Raw genomic sequence first — 15,131 nt, 5'->3', positions numbered from 1 at the left:
GCTGGAAAACTCAATTTCCCTGTACCTCTGACTCATGTAGTAATCTTTAATAATTTGATGATTCTACTGTGCCCTGAACAGTGCAAGGCATTGTGCTGGGGTAAAAGAGCAGCGTGGATCAGCAGCCCCAGTGGAGTTAACAACCAAGGGACAGGTTTTTATAACCACATTTCTCCTGGAAAGCCTCACTGCAAGGGTCCCACAGGAACTGAGAGAGGAGAGAAGGTGCTGGCCCTCAAGCTAATTTGACTTGGGTAATATTCATCTTCCACGAATGCTTTTCCATAGAGTAAATGACCACTTCTGCAGACAGTCTGAAGTCTGAGTGAACAGACAGGCTCTGAAACACCACCAGTAAAGCCTGACTTGTGGGAGCTTGGATATGATACACAATATTCTTCTCAGATCTTTCCAGATGATGAAAGCTCTGTGTGATTCAATCTCTCCCAGGAAAATTCAGTCAAGGATTTAATACTGGAAGCTTTACTCTCAAGAAGAATTATTTAAGTTGGCCACTCTTGACAGGAGTATTGATTGTGAGTCCAAGCAGAGGAAGCCATGCTATGGAACAATAAAATGGTTTTAATATGAACTGGTTCAAGTCTGAGCTGAAACTTTGAATACATCTGTCTCTCTGCTAAAAAAAATGTGTGCAAGAGAGGCTTTTTCTTTAACTTTCCTTGCTAAATACACAGAAATCCAACATTGAAGTGCCTAGGCACAATTCACACAGGTTAGAGAAATGGAGGTGGCACACTGCACTCAGCTGCAGGCAGAAGGATCAGGTATCTCACACAGCCAATGTGGCTTCCAAGTAATTCAGCTGGCCTTTGGACTCTAAGAACAGGAAAGTAAGGCAGATTAAAAAAGGGATACCTGCCACAAATTTAAAGTTACCTTTGATATAGGTTTGGTGGTATTTTTTTCATGTAATGTGTACCCAGATAAAAAGGGCACATGAGGAACAGTAAAAACCAAGGTTATTCACTTCTCTAGTGCGATGATCTTTCTTCATCTCTCAGTAAAAGAAGCTCTCTCTGAATGGCTGCCAGATCTGATGAGATATGGTCAGCAAAAATGCTTAAACACAAGACCTGTTTTGGAAAGTGCCATCCACACAGTAACTTCTAATTCTTGTCTTTGCAGTGCTTCTGTTGTACTTCTACTGTTTAGAAAGGTCTCAGCATCCAATTTTGCTGGCAAGATCCTTTTTGTGATTGTCACTGTTTCTGTAGCCATGTTTGGAACATATTTTTAGAATCTCCTCTTTAATTGTGATCCTTTCCAGAGCATCTAACTCAAGTGATACTTGTTATATAGCTGAACAATGTCTAGGAGAATATAGAAAACTAGAAAGAATGGTAAATCAGAAAAATATGATGCACAGAAACCCCTTATTAACAGATGCTGAAAATAAGAATGTAGCCTTTGGTGTGGTGTATTTTGAATTGGAATGAGTGCACTTGTCATCTGCAGCAAAATATTCACAACTGGTATCAGAATAACTGGCACTCACAGGCACTTAAATATCAGTAAATATTTCCTATCTGTGTTTGCAGCAAATGGGCAGATCCTCCTGAGGTTAGCTTTGGTGAGCCAGTTCTGGGGCAAGTGTTACAGAGGGGGAAATGCAGAAATACAAGTGGTTTCAGCAATGGGAGAAGGCAAGGGAATATCAGCCCAAATGACAAGCTGAGGCTCACATTCTGTGTGTGTGCTGACAGGAGCTTTGGTCTAGGAGTAAAAAAAGAGTCAGTATTAGGAAATTTTTGCCTGCTACTGTTTTTTAAAAAAAAATTCCAAAGACAACCTACCACCCCTGCAGACTTCTGATCAAGAATGTCAGCAGTCTTTAGAGGCTGAACTTAACTCTTAATACTTTCTGAGTAGTCACCACCTTCTAAAATGTGGTCCAGTTTACTTAGAATACTCAGTTTCCTTCCTTTTAAAAGCTGAATGAAAATTTCATGCCCCTTTGGCCTTTTTCAACTAACACATATTTGTTTTCTTATCATGATATTCTTGTAATTGAAAAATGCTCTCTTATCAAACATGCACCTCAAATGAGACTACTTCACTGGAAATAACATAATGTATTATCATGAAAAGTATGTTTGTGTAGTGTAGAAAAAGTTTTCAGATGGTTTATCACAAAAATCCTCTCAGACTATCTAATTGCCTCCTGAGCTTCTGTGTTAGCACAGCTATTTTGTGCTCTGGATGGAGAAGTTATTGTGGAAAACTTTTAACGTTCACTTGAACAAATATTAAATGGGATGGTGTGTTTTGCTCTTTTGTCAGTGTTAAAATCAGATGTGATGAAGGTGTTCTGTGCAGCAGTGATGTAATTGTGACCCAAACCTGGCATTTTGGAGTCTTACCTGCATGTCCTTAGGGCTGTAGCTGCATAAAGTGCACTTGAATGTGATTTTGCTTCCACTGTGGCTTGCCAGTAAATGTCTGTGTGCAGGCATGCTGGAGTTCTGTATGCAAATTTATACTTATTTGATGATGTAAAGATATATATATACTCACAAGTACACATAATTTAGGTCTGTAAGCAAAACTGTGGTTCAATCTATTTAAGTATGACCTTATAAAATCTGTTTCTCTTTATATCTCCAGATAAGTATTCACTGCTACCCAGTATAAAGTGACATATGACAGATACTTGCTTAATTACCATTTCTGCAACTGCTTCTTGATTAGCATACATAAAAAGGCTCAGTGATTAGTTTTGACTGATTAACTTCTGTTTACAAAAGACACAGGAGGTATGATATTGGAGGATGACATTTTGGTCTTTCAGAAAGATGAAACCAAAAAATCCTTGCCTCTTCCTCAGCAAAGGAAGACGATCCTAAACCCCAGTCTGCAGCCACTCCCAGCAGATGCTGCAAGCCTGGAAAGAACAGGCAGGCAAGGATAACCTCGAATTCTCCTGTCAGAGTTCCAGTTGGGAATGAACAGGGATGGTGTTGGTAATCCATGCCCCTGAACACCTGTAGCTTTGTAAAAATAAATATATGAACACATAAATGAATAAATTCCTAGAACCTGGATCTCTTCTGAAGGCTGTCCAGGACCTCTGACACAAGGCAAAGCCTAACCCCTTGTCCCAAAGGATGTGGAATTGCTCTTTTCTGCACGTTGTCCCCAGGTCTTTCCTCCTTGGTGCTGATGTGGAGAGAACACACACGGGGAACCTCGGAAAACCGCTGCAGGCGATGTCCTGGTACGAGAGAAGGATGCCTGGGAAGACATTTACTGTCCATAAATATTGGAAGCAAGCACTGTAGGAAGAAGGCTTAGGGTTTATTGAAATGTTAGGTTTCATTTAATTGTCATAAGTGAACACATGATATGTGATAAGGATACACCAGTATATAGATGTACTGTTGTTATTTGTCAAGGAAAACTGATCAAAATACGTGGGAATAGCTGTCAGGCAGTAGGAGGAAGAGTGACTGGATCTTTCTGGCCATCTTCATCTCTGACCAGACTCACATGAGGAGTTATTTGACTTCTGGAATGGCATTCTTTGCTAGCTTTTCCTCTTTAAATCAATCAAAACCCCCCACAAATACAAAAAAAACTATGGTTAGGGAATATTTTTTACCTTTTGAGGCAGCTGATGGTTGAATAAGGTTCTGTAGTTTTCCAGAAACTGAAGATGAGTTTTATTTTCCACCTGGTACTTTTATTATTTGTCTTTTATGAGTGAGGCAGTGCTCCTACACCTGTGTAATTTTTGTGCAGCTGAAACAGAAAGTGGTGATGAGGCAATTCATGACTGAGAGTGGCCAGTGGAATGTGGCCACATCCTTCAGTTCTGCTTGTGTTGTGTTTTTCTGAAAGGTTTGTCAAAGAAAGTCTGTTCAGAGACCTGAGGTCTCAGAGCACAATAATGTAATTCTTATGTACACTCATAAATTTTACTGTAGGCTTTTTTTTGGCTCACCCACAGATTTAAACCCCTTTCCCTTTTATTATGCTATAGCATAAAAAACAAAGAGAAAAGTATATTCTGAAACAAGCATTTTTACCTATAGTCAAATTGCTGCAGTATAAAATAATGTTTCAAGTCCAGATTTCTGGGGTTTCCCACCACAAATTTTTATTCTGGTAATTCTGCTGCAGTTACTAGAATTGCAGTGTGTTCGAACTGAAACACAGTCACCAGTGAGGGATTGATTCCCTGTGAGGCTGTGGGAAAAAAGCTTTCCATGGGAATGAGGGAACTGCAGCCCTGGAGCTGGGCTGGAGCTGGGAGCTCAGCTGGGCAGCACAGAACACGGCTGCTGGGTTTGGGTTGGAAGAGGGGATGTTTAGGTTGGGCAGATGCAGGAATTTTCTCACTGTGAAGGTGCTGAGGCACAGGCTGACCAGCGATGTGGATGCCTCATCCCTGGGAGAGTTCAAGGAATGGGGATTGAGTGACCTGGCTGAGTGGAAGGTGTCCCTGATCATGGCAGGGGGTGGTTCTAGAGCTCTTTAAGGTCTCTTCCAACCCAAACCCTCCTGAGATTCTGTGGTTTGGCACTGCAGGGAGTTCATTTCAGTGGGGTGTGGTTTATTGCTGCTTTTTTTTCCCACTTGGCAGTGGGCAGCAGCAGGAGTAACTCCTGTCTTCTCTGGGCACATTCTAGACACAGGATGCTCATTTTGGTATCAAACACCAGTTCTGAGCAGTTCTGAGCTCAGCACCTTTCTTTCAAGTCTTTGCCAGGTATCTCCCCTCTAGTGCTCATAAATAAAAACATCCCCAGACCAGAAAGTGAGGGCCCTCAGCAGCAAGGCTGGAGAAATCAAGAGGAGACTGATTTGATCCACAGCATTTGTTTTTTCCTTCTGGCTGCATCTCCATGCTCCAAAGCCTCAGTATCTTTGCTGGCAGCAAGCTCAGTTTGTCTCCTGCTTCTCCCCATGTGTTCTGTGCTTTTTCTGTCTGAACATTCATCTGGAAGGGCTGGATTAAGGACTGTTCAAAATGACTCTGCATTCTAATTCTAATTTTAATGTGATTTTTTTTCTCAAAAAGGGCTGAGGGGCCTCCAAAGGCTGTCAAAGGCCAGGTGTTCAGCCCACCTTCCTCTCACATCACTTTTCTCCTGTTGCTGGCTCAGGGTTTTCCTCTTTGAGAAGCAGATGTATGTATACAGCAGAAATTAGAATACCTAAATGAATTAAATGTGCCCCAAGGCTTATTGAACAGCCCAGGAAGCAATGCTGGGAGCTGATCCTGCACGTGAAGGCAGTCTGTAGAACACAGTCTGGCACATAACCAGCTCCAAACCAGCTTAGGACTCTTGCTTAAGGTAGCAAACAGAATAAAAAGAACAAACAGAGTAATAAAAGAGAAGGAATTTACATACAAATAAAAGCAGCTGGAAATAGATTCTAGTAATCCCAGTGTTCTGGTTTACCTCATCACATTTTCTCTCCTCACCAGTCCTAGCAGAGATGAAATGATATGGAATTGCATTCACACCTCCTTCAAGGCAGGGAGAAAGGCAGAGTGAGTTCATACCTTTATACCTTCTTCTCTTGGCTGGAGCTGTTCTTACCCAAGCCTGTGGTACCCAGGGAACAAGTGCATTTAAAAAACAGAGCTGTAACAACAATGAAGAATTGGGAGGAAAGTTCAGTCACTGAAATGGAGGCCAACCCACTGCAAAATGTCAGGGTTTATATTTAAGTTTTCTTCCAGCAGCTGTTCCTTTTCTTGTTGCATTTCCCCCTTCTTTTTAACAAATTCTCTTCCCTGCCTCCCATGAGGTTCTCTCTGGGGTTTTATTAAGTGGTACTGGAGAGGAAAAATACCTGGGGGCTTATTGTACAGCTCCACACACCACACTTCCCCTGTATCTGCACACCGGTAGCTGCAGTGGCCTGGACACATCTCTGGAGAGGGAGGATGGAGAAAATCCTCCCTTTCTGCAGCTCCTGGTGTGCAGGTGCAACTTTTTAGCCCAAGTCTGGAGAATTCTGATGCTCTGCAGCAACAGGCTGAGATCAGGCCTGGGTTAATGAAAGCAGTAAAACCAGCACTTAAATTCCAAATGGATTTCCACAGAGACAGAGAGACCGTGATGGTGTTTGGACTTTTTTATTCAATAAAAGTTTGAGTTATAAATATTCTCCATTTGCTTCCTATTTACAGTTGTAAAATATTTCAGGATAGCCTACCCGTCACCTGTCATTCAGCATCTCTATAAATGTCATGAAAACATCATTGTGAAATAAAAACGTCTCATTTCCAGCCCACAAACCCTGTTTCCACACACTCACAAAATCAAATCCGAGACAAAAAAGGGGAGAGAAGGAGCTGGGGGCTGGGGAGCGGGAGGAATACAGTACAGCAGGCACAACCAGAACTTGCTACACAGTAGCAAAAGGAACAGGTACAAAATTTAGTCTGCTATGATGCTAAGCTTCTCAGGACATTTGTTATGGACCAGCGCTGCCCAGTGCACTTCTGAAGGACCAGCTGAAACCCAAACTCGTTTTCATTGTTTTCCTGCAGTTCCAGGCAGCGCTTGGATTTTCGGTTCTGGATAGGGCCTCCCTGTGAGGATTGGGGGAAAACAAAGGAAAAGAAGTGTTTGTGTTAACCACTGATCTTGTTGCTTTGCTGCCCTGGGGTAATGGAAGCTACAGAACATTCCAGTCCATCTACTGTGAAAGACTTTCCAGTTAGGGACAAGGCAAGTGCTGGATTTGGGATGAAGGTTCCTTTGTCACAGGCTGGTTTCATCTCTGATGCAGTTTGCAATAGTCTCAATTGCCTGGTGTCAGTAAATGGGATTTCTGCAGCTGAGCTGTGTTTCTAGCCATGCATTTTAATCATGAGGAGCCAAAGCCTTCCTGTTTGCTTCAGTTCCCTGATTCACCTCTGAACACCAAATTAAAGCAAAAGACAGCCAGGGTATGCCGTATAAATGATAAAACACAAAAAATGTTTATTCCTTGAATACTGAAATGTCTTTTATGATCTTTTGTTGCTAATCTTCAGAACTGACTCTCTTCAATTCCCAACTTAATGGTGCCTTATTAAAGCCCTGATTTCACTTTTGAATTGCAGCAAGCTTTAAATCACTGCTATCACACAGATAACTACAGACCTCAATTACGATCAAATTCTCATACAGGTGACATAAATTACATTTTTCACCCTTTAAAGCTGTTTTTAGTTGGTTCTTTCCTCCTCCCTCCTGTCTAAGGAAGGCAACAGATAATTTGTACACATCAGTGTTTCTTCTGAGATACAGAGAGTGAAGGAATTTGAGTCTGGAAGTGGCTTTCCCTAAAGTATCTTGGACTTGTGTGGAGAATTACTGGCTTAATCTGCAAGCTAAAGAATGGAGCTGGTGCAGATTAGTACACCTGAAGTATGGAAAGAGCAGAAGCATATAAATTGCTTAAATGTACCATGGGAAAAAACATTTGCTATAAAAAACCCAAACCAACCACCCAGTTCCACCCAGAACACCCACCACCCCCTAGCTCTGCTGGAGTCTGTGTCATGCCCTGCAGGATAAAGTCCCACCTGGGAGGGGTTTCTGCTCTGAGCACAGGGATTTTGGCATAAAGCCCCAGAGAAAGGCTGTGTTTCAGAGCAGGCTCTTCCCTGACCCGGGCAGCAAACTCAGCACAGGAGTCTGAGGCTCTCCTCTCCCTCCAGCAATGCTTATTAGCAAGAACCTTCTTGAAGATGTGACTTCTGAAATGGTATTTTGGGGCTGGCTAATGAAGTACAGAACTAGGTTTGAAAGCTCCACATGTAAAATACAGCTTTGGGTAAGAGGGAGCATTTCTAGAATAATCCACAACAATTCCAAACGTGTGGCTCCCATCAATGCTCCTGGTAGTTCTGTGTGCAGCCTCCATACAATTTCCACTGGTTGCTTTAGCAGACAGACATTTACAAGCATTTTAATACACCTCCATAATGAAATGCTGAGTGAACTGTATTTTCCCTCTGCTGTATAACTGTTATTGACATTTGTATTAATAACAGGAGTGAAATTTGACTGTCTGGTGGGAGCACAAACACCAGATTATCCAGAGGCAATAACACTGCATGGCATACAAGAAACTTGAAGAAGCTAGGATGAAAATTTTGTCACAGCTTTATTATATGCCACTTTTTCTCTTATCCTGGACACTCACCCTACATCCACCCCCCACTACTCTCATTCCCCCACTCCCTCAGTTACTTTGGCCTTCTAGAGATCATCGTAGTGAGGCTGATTCTTTTTTCCTCTCCAAGTTAATTTAATGAGCTCTGAACTAGGTTATGTTAAAACTCTGAGGCAATGGATATTTTCTCATTGTGGAGGAACAGTTATCTTGTTTTCTTCTAGAACAACATGATCTTTCTATTCCTGATGAAAGCTGTGGAGTGTGGTTTTCACTGCAGGGACTCGGTGTTGCACAGCACCCAGGGTCAGCTCTTTTGGCTTGAACTGGGAAATGGGAATTACACCTTACAAGTGTTTCTGCCTAAATCCAAAATCAAGATTAACTGCCTTGTGTTTTCTGTGTGGGAATTCCAAGCACAAACAGTGCTGGAGGTGCTTGTGTTGCTGTTAGTTATGTAAATTAGTTTTGTGTCTTTCCTTCATTGGCTCTCATCCTACTTTTGGTGCTTGAGGCACTCTCAGCTCAGATCAGGATCTGAAAGCTGATACTGGAAGCTGGGGAAAGCTGTCCCACGTTGTCTTGTTGGAAAACTAGCTTGACTGGTCCATTACTTGCCTGATTTCTGGACTTGGGATATGACTCTGCATGGTACTCTTAGGCTTCTCCTGTCCCTTCTAACTGGCATCAGGAGATGGACAGAATTCCCTCTCCATTTTTTTGTGAAGCATGGCACTTGGAACTCTGTCAGGCACAGCATCAAGACTGAAAGACTGCCATGAGGAGCTGGAATTTTTCTGCTTAATTCCCATTTGTTTCAATGGTCAAGGGTTTCTTTCACTTGAATGGGCCCAAAAGCCTTGTGGATTTGGGGGTAAAGGAAGGAGGATGCTCACAGTGGAGACAGCATTTTTCCTTTTTTCTAAATGTTGTAGAGCAGACCTGGTAAATGTATTCATGAGAAGCACTTTAATAGGCAGCTACACAAACAAAGTGTAAACCACTCCTAAGGAAAAACAAAACAAGCAACCAGAAAGAGCTCCTTCACACTCCTTCCCTCTTTTTGATGTGCCCTCATGCCAAATCTGGCTTCTATTTAACAGAAACAAGTGCAATGGGAGATAAAAAGCCAAGGGAGCTGATTTTGATGTGTGGGAAATGCTCTGCATTGGCTCCTGAAAGCCTGCAGAGAGCATTGGAGCTGCTGTGTGGAATATAAAAGACACCAAAGTTAAGCAGTGGCTAATATGTGTGAATTGAGTGTGTGGAGAGCAGATCTTCTAGCGAGATGTGCTTTTATTAACCACAGAAGGGAATGGTGGAGGCTCCAGCCCTGCTGGGAGCTGAGCTGTTGCAGGAGATGTGAGGCTTGTGCAGGCTCAGAGAAGATGCAGCAGACACGGCTTCAGATGCTTCCAGCAGGCACAGAAATGAAAGAACTGCTCTGAAGTACAGGGAGGAAGGTTTGTGTGCTATTTACTCAACATTTCCTGTTATTTCTCTACTTCACTGTGTTTGTTTCCAGCCCTCCCTACGCCCAGTCCAAGCCTGGGGCAGTGGTGCTGTCCTGCCAGCTCTGGGCTAACACAGCCTGCAGGGCTGAGCTGTGGAGGAGTAAACTGACACATAAATACACACTGAGTAACTGCAGAGAAAGGACTGAGCAGGCAGGACTGAGGCATCAAAAGCTAACACTGCATTTTGCTCCTCCAACTGGCCTGGCCTCCAAATGACAGCATTCCTGAATGGTTTCTGCAGTCTGTCATCATCATTAGCACTGGAACCCTAAAGCCAACTGCAGGCAAAGGTGTCCTTTAAGTTAATTATGTTTTGCCTTTTTTTTTTTTTTTTTAGTAGGCAGTTATCCAAACTTGTACAAAACTCTCATAATGGGGTTTACTGCATGCTTGGAAAAATGGTTTCTTGTGTTACTAGACTTCAGGCAAGTTGCCCATTCCTTTCCCCATTCTAGGCAGGATCTCTGCTTTCCAATTTAAAGGCAAAAATTGATAGCCTAGGGTAATGTCTTTAATCATGAGACATTAAACATAATTCTGTAGGCTGAAAGAAGTTTCAAGAGGAATTCTGTGCAACTGAACAGAATTAGGATTAAGATCACTGATGATGAGAGGCAGCTCAATGGCAGCAGAAGTCTCAAGAGGATAAATAAGCATCCAGGTCAATTGGTCTATAAAAGTTAGACTGAACGTGTCAGCACTAAGAGGTGTGAGTGAAAACCACATGGTTTTTGCAAAGCAAATTGAAGCTGAGAGGAATGATGAGTTTGTCTTTACAAACAAGCTGTAGGTCAGTTGATAAGATGTAGCTATCAGTGAGAGACGACAGAAACAATGGGATGGATTCCAGTAGAAGATCAAAGAGGCACTGAAAGAACACTATGAATTCCATAAAAGTTAAGAAGGGATTATGCATTGGGGGTGGGGGGGGGAAGGTACCCCAGGTATCAGGCGTTCCGGGCAGTCTGTACCTCTCAAGTACCTCAGCCTATGGGGAAAGAGAGAAGGGACAAGCGGCCGGGAATTAGGATAAAAAGGAGGCTGCGCCCTCCAAAAATTTGAGAGACCCCAGGGGAATGCCCCATGGCCTCTCCCTTTATTCGAATAAAGTAAAAGGACTCCTCTGTCTCCTTTTTGGACATAAACCTCTGGTGTTCGTGGATTAATTTTCCTGACACCTCTATCCACACCACCAATACCACATAAAACAAATAAAGCAGTCTCATCACAGCACCCCCAAATCAAAAACCTAAATTGCACTAAAATCTTTAAAATAATCACAAATTAACCCCAAAATAAAGTTTAATCTCACTAACAAAAAAAAACCCAAAACAGGTAACACAAACAAAAGCCACGCCATACAACCACCAGCAAAAACAGATGCTATGCTCTTTCACTAACAGTTCTTATCACATCAGCAAAGTTAAACATAAATAAAAAGCAACCCTATTGAACTCCACACATCACACTGAAAGGAATGATGAGCTTGTCTATAAGATGTAGCTATCAGTGACAGACGACAGAAACAATGGGATGAATTCCAGTAGAAGATCAAAGAGGCACTGAAAGAACACTATGAGTTCCATAAAAGTTAAGAAGGGATTATGCATTGGGGGTGGAGGGGGAAAAGGTACCCCAGGTGTCAGGCGTTCCGGGCAGTCTGTACCTGTCAAGTACCTCAGCCTATGGGGAAAGGGAGAAGGGACAAGTGGCTGGGAATTAGGATAAAAAAGGAGGCTGTGCCCTCCAAAAATTTGAGAAACCCCAGGGGAATGCCCCATGGCCTCTCCCTTTATTTGAATAAAGTAAAAGGACTCCTCTGTCTCCTTTTTGGATATAAACCTCTGGTGTTCGTGGAGTAATTTTCCTGACAACACCAACTATTAAAAAAAAAATCAAACCAAGTCACTGAACTCAAAGCCATTCAACTAACCCTAGACATTAGTAAAAAAACCCCAAAGCTCTACATGTATAGTAATACCTGAATAATTACCAAGACTCTATAAAAAATTTTAATAACTAATTAAAAACAAAAAACCAACCTAAACTACAACAAGTTAAAAAACACCACCCCCAAAAATATACCTATAAAAAGCCACCATATAAATGCCTGTGTCCCCAGAAATGAAGCTAATAAGAAACACCACAACAGAAAGGAATCCAAACTTATCATCAACACCTAAACTAAAAACCACAACATTAAATAAATAGAACATATACATTATTATACACCAACTACAAACCAAAAAAAAGATACAATCAATTACTAAAAATCACCTTAAAACCACTCAAAAAACTGCCAAAAATTAAAAACTGCATCTAACAAAAGCCGCCTAATTAACACCCAAAACTCAGCTAACCAAACAAACCCTACCCAATCTGAACCCGTACATACAATAAACAAAACCAAATAATACATATCAAAATCTATTTTAATTGGTTCTACCTAAAATACAAACCAACCCATTCATAAAAATCATCTTTATTCAAAAACCAAATTTCACGTAGTGAACACAAAAAAATGAAACAACACACTATGTGCCACCACAAAAACTAATATTGAATAAAAACCACATAAATAACTCTGCTTACTCAATATTACTACCACTATTTATATTTACCTGTATCTCTATAAAAGTATATCTAAAAGTAAAAAATAATTTGACCATTAAGCCAAAGATATACAATAAAAATTAAGATGTCCTAAAATTACATTATATTATATCCCCACCATCTGCTTTATGCTGAAACAAATTCTGTAACTTCAAAACTAACAAAGAAAAAAAAAACTTTTAACGTACAATCTGTATACAATACTAATGCAGTCTACCCCAAATTCTCTCTCAGCTCTATTGTTTAACCGAGACAACAAAAAATCCATTTTGTACTTTTTTGAAAATAACTTCTCATAGAGAGGAATGACGGGTTTGTCTTTACAAACAAGCTGTGGGTCTGCTGATAAGATGCAGCTATCAGTGAGAGACAACAGAAACAATGGGATGGATTCCACTAAAAGATCAAAGAGGCACTGAAAGAGTATCATGAATTCCACAAAAGCTAAGAATTAAGAAGGGATTATGCGTGGTGGGGGGAAAGGTACCCCAGGTGTCAGGCATTCCGGGAAGCCTGTACCTGTCAAGTACCTCAGCCTATGGGGAAAGGGAGAAGGGACAAGCGGCCAGGAATTAGGATAAAAAGGAGGCTCTGCACCCTCCAAAAATTAGAGAAACCCCAGGGGAATGCCCCATGGCCTCTCCCTTTATTCGAATAAAGAAAAAGGACTCCTCTGTCTCCTTTTTGGACATAAACCTCTGGTGTTTGTGGATTAATTTTCCTGACATCATTGATTAGTGAATACAAAATAATTGCCAAAACCATAGTAACTTCTTCTAAAACTGTTCAACTTTACTCCAATCCCAAAACCCAAGCTACCACCAAAACACCCCACGGCTCAAAAAGACCCACGCCACATCCCAAACACACGTGAAAAAAAACACAAAACCTTCTAAATCTCCTGATCTCTACTCCACAACAAATAAACTATCTAATGTTATTCATTCTTCTTCCTACGCCCTACTTATTAAAATAAACAGTTTTTTCACTTTTCCTCAAAAAAAAATTTCCTTTAAAATCTATTAAAAAACTAACTGAAACCTGATTTCTATCAAGAAACACATTCATGTTAAAACATTTCCTCCCAATTGATCTCAGACCTTTCCAAGGTTTGGATCCTGTTCCAGTGCACCTGAACCAAATCAACCTGCTCTGGGTCTGGAAACATCAACACCAAACCCAGAGCACGAAGCACCTCGCTGTCCCTACCCTGCTGTCCCCCGGCCCTGCTCTCTCGCATCCTACGCTGCAGAGCGCTGGGAGCCAGGTTCAGCCCCGAGAATTGTCACATCCATTCCCTCGGACATTCCAGCTTCCACGGGGATATTGCGGGGACCCCCTGCATTCCATTCCCCAGTACAGCACCAAGACAAAGTTCTCACTCGGCCCGCGTCTCCAGAAAATCGCGTGCAAGGCTTAAATAAACCCCGAGGCTTGAGAAATACAGTCTGCCCGAAAAGCCCAGCTCTGCATCCAGGGGAAATGAACATCACAAACAGATTCACGCACCCCAGATGCACGGGACGCTGCCAGCTCGGACCTGCAGTTAACTCGGCAATGGAAAAACCTGAGCTCGAAGCCCTCCTGCGAGGGTACAAAAGGTATTGGACACAGTTTCTAGAAGGCGCCACATCGTTATTTAAAGGCACAGCTCGGCTAAAGAGCAATATCGACAAAGCCCCGAGACAAAAAGCCCGGCAGGTCGGGCTTTTCCCCCTCCCCTCCTCCCAGCGGCTTTTGCCAGCGCACTCTGAAGCTGACAAGCCACAAGTGTTCCCCAGTGGCCCCCGCCGGGACTCGCTCCCGGGCTGGCGCCGCTCCAGGTGCGGGGGGACCGGGGGAGCCACGCGAGCCCCGGCAGCGGCGGCACTCGGCACCCGGGGGCGGCCCCGCGCTCCCGGCCGGAAAGCGGCTCCTCCGGCGGGCGGGGGCAGCTCCGGCCCCGGGAGAGCCCGGCCCGCCCAGCGGCACCGGGACCGGCCCGAAGGGGCCCCGGCGGTGCCCGAGCCCCGCGCCCGGAGCGGACAGAGCAGCCGGGACAGACACAGCTCCGCGCCGCGGCTCCCGCCTGCCGGCTCGGCAGAGCCCGCCTCTCCTCCACAGCTCTGTCGCTCCCTGGCAAGAGGAAATCAAAAAGGAAAAGGAGAAAAGCCCCACTGCGAACTCGCACTGGCTTACTTGCTCCGATGCTGCTTCCAGACACAAAGGTTTCTCCCTTGGCACCTCCTTTAAGCAATGCTCCATGTCCAAATGCATCCAGCTGTTCTCCCAGATCCTATGAGATGCTACCGGTACCATTCCATGAGGTACGCCCAGGGAGCCCACCATAAACCCCTCTGCTCCAACTGCTCCATGCCCAAACAAAGTGAGATAAACCCTCCCCCTAAAACAGCCCCGGCCAGGACCCACCCATTCTTTACCATAACTGCTCACACCTGGGGCTGCTCTGAGCATTCATCAACCTCACTGCTCACACCTGGGGCTGCTCTGAGAGCTCATCAACCTCACTGCTCACACCTGGGGCTGCTCTGAGAGCTCATCAACCTCACTGCTCACACCTGGGGCTGCTCTGAGAGCTCATCAACCTCACTGTTCACACCTGGGGCTGCTCTGAGCGCTCATCAACCTCACAATTCAGTTTGTGCTGTTGCCATCCTACGGGTGAGGGGAGGGGCAGAAGGAACTTGTCGCTCATTCCCTGGACGGCTCATTGTCTGCACCTGACACACTGGGGCACCAGGCTTTCCTTGCTATGGATCAGGACACTTCTCCTCCTCCTGGTGCCCAAGGCTGAAAATGGAATTCCACCTCCACAATTCCATGTGTTTGAGTTTCACAATTCCCAATGTAATTCCCCAT

The 15,131-nt window shown here is 43.5% G+C and overlaps 1 long non-coding RNA gene across 1 annotated transcript; it reads right to left on the bottom strand.

Moving 5' to 3' along the window:
• Window positions 1-6,394: 6,394 nt before the first annotated feature.
• LOC147653838 (uncharacterized) lies at window positions 6,395-14,505 on the bottom strand. The gene is made up of 2 exons (XR_015285827.1): window positions 14,451-14,505; window positions 6,395-6,568 (listed from the first exon to the last, which is right to left on the bottom strand). It is a non-coding gene; the product is annotated as an uncharacterized LOC147653838 (long non-coding RNA).
• Window positions 14,506-15,131: the final 626 nt, after the last annotated feature.

Source organism: Cyanistes caeruleus, chromosome 4 (genome assembly GCF_971803275.1).
Source record: "Cyanistes caeruleus chromosome 4, bCyaCae1.hap1.1, whole genome shotgun sequence".
Lineage (NCBI taxonomy): Eukaryota > Metazoa > Chordata > Aves > Passeriformes > Paridae > Cyanistes > Cyanistes caeruleus.
The sequence above is the reverse complement of the archived record's forward strand: the minus strand, read 5'-3'. Positions and strand labels throughout refer to the sequence as shown.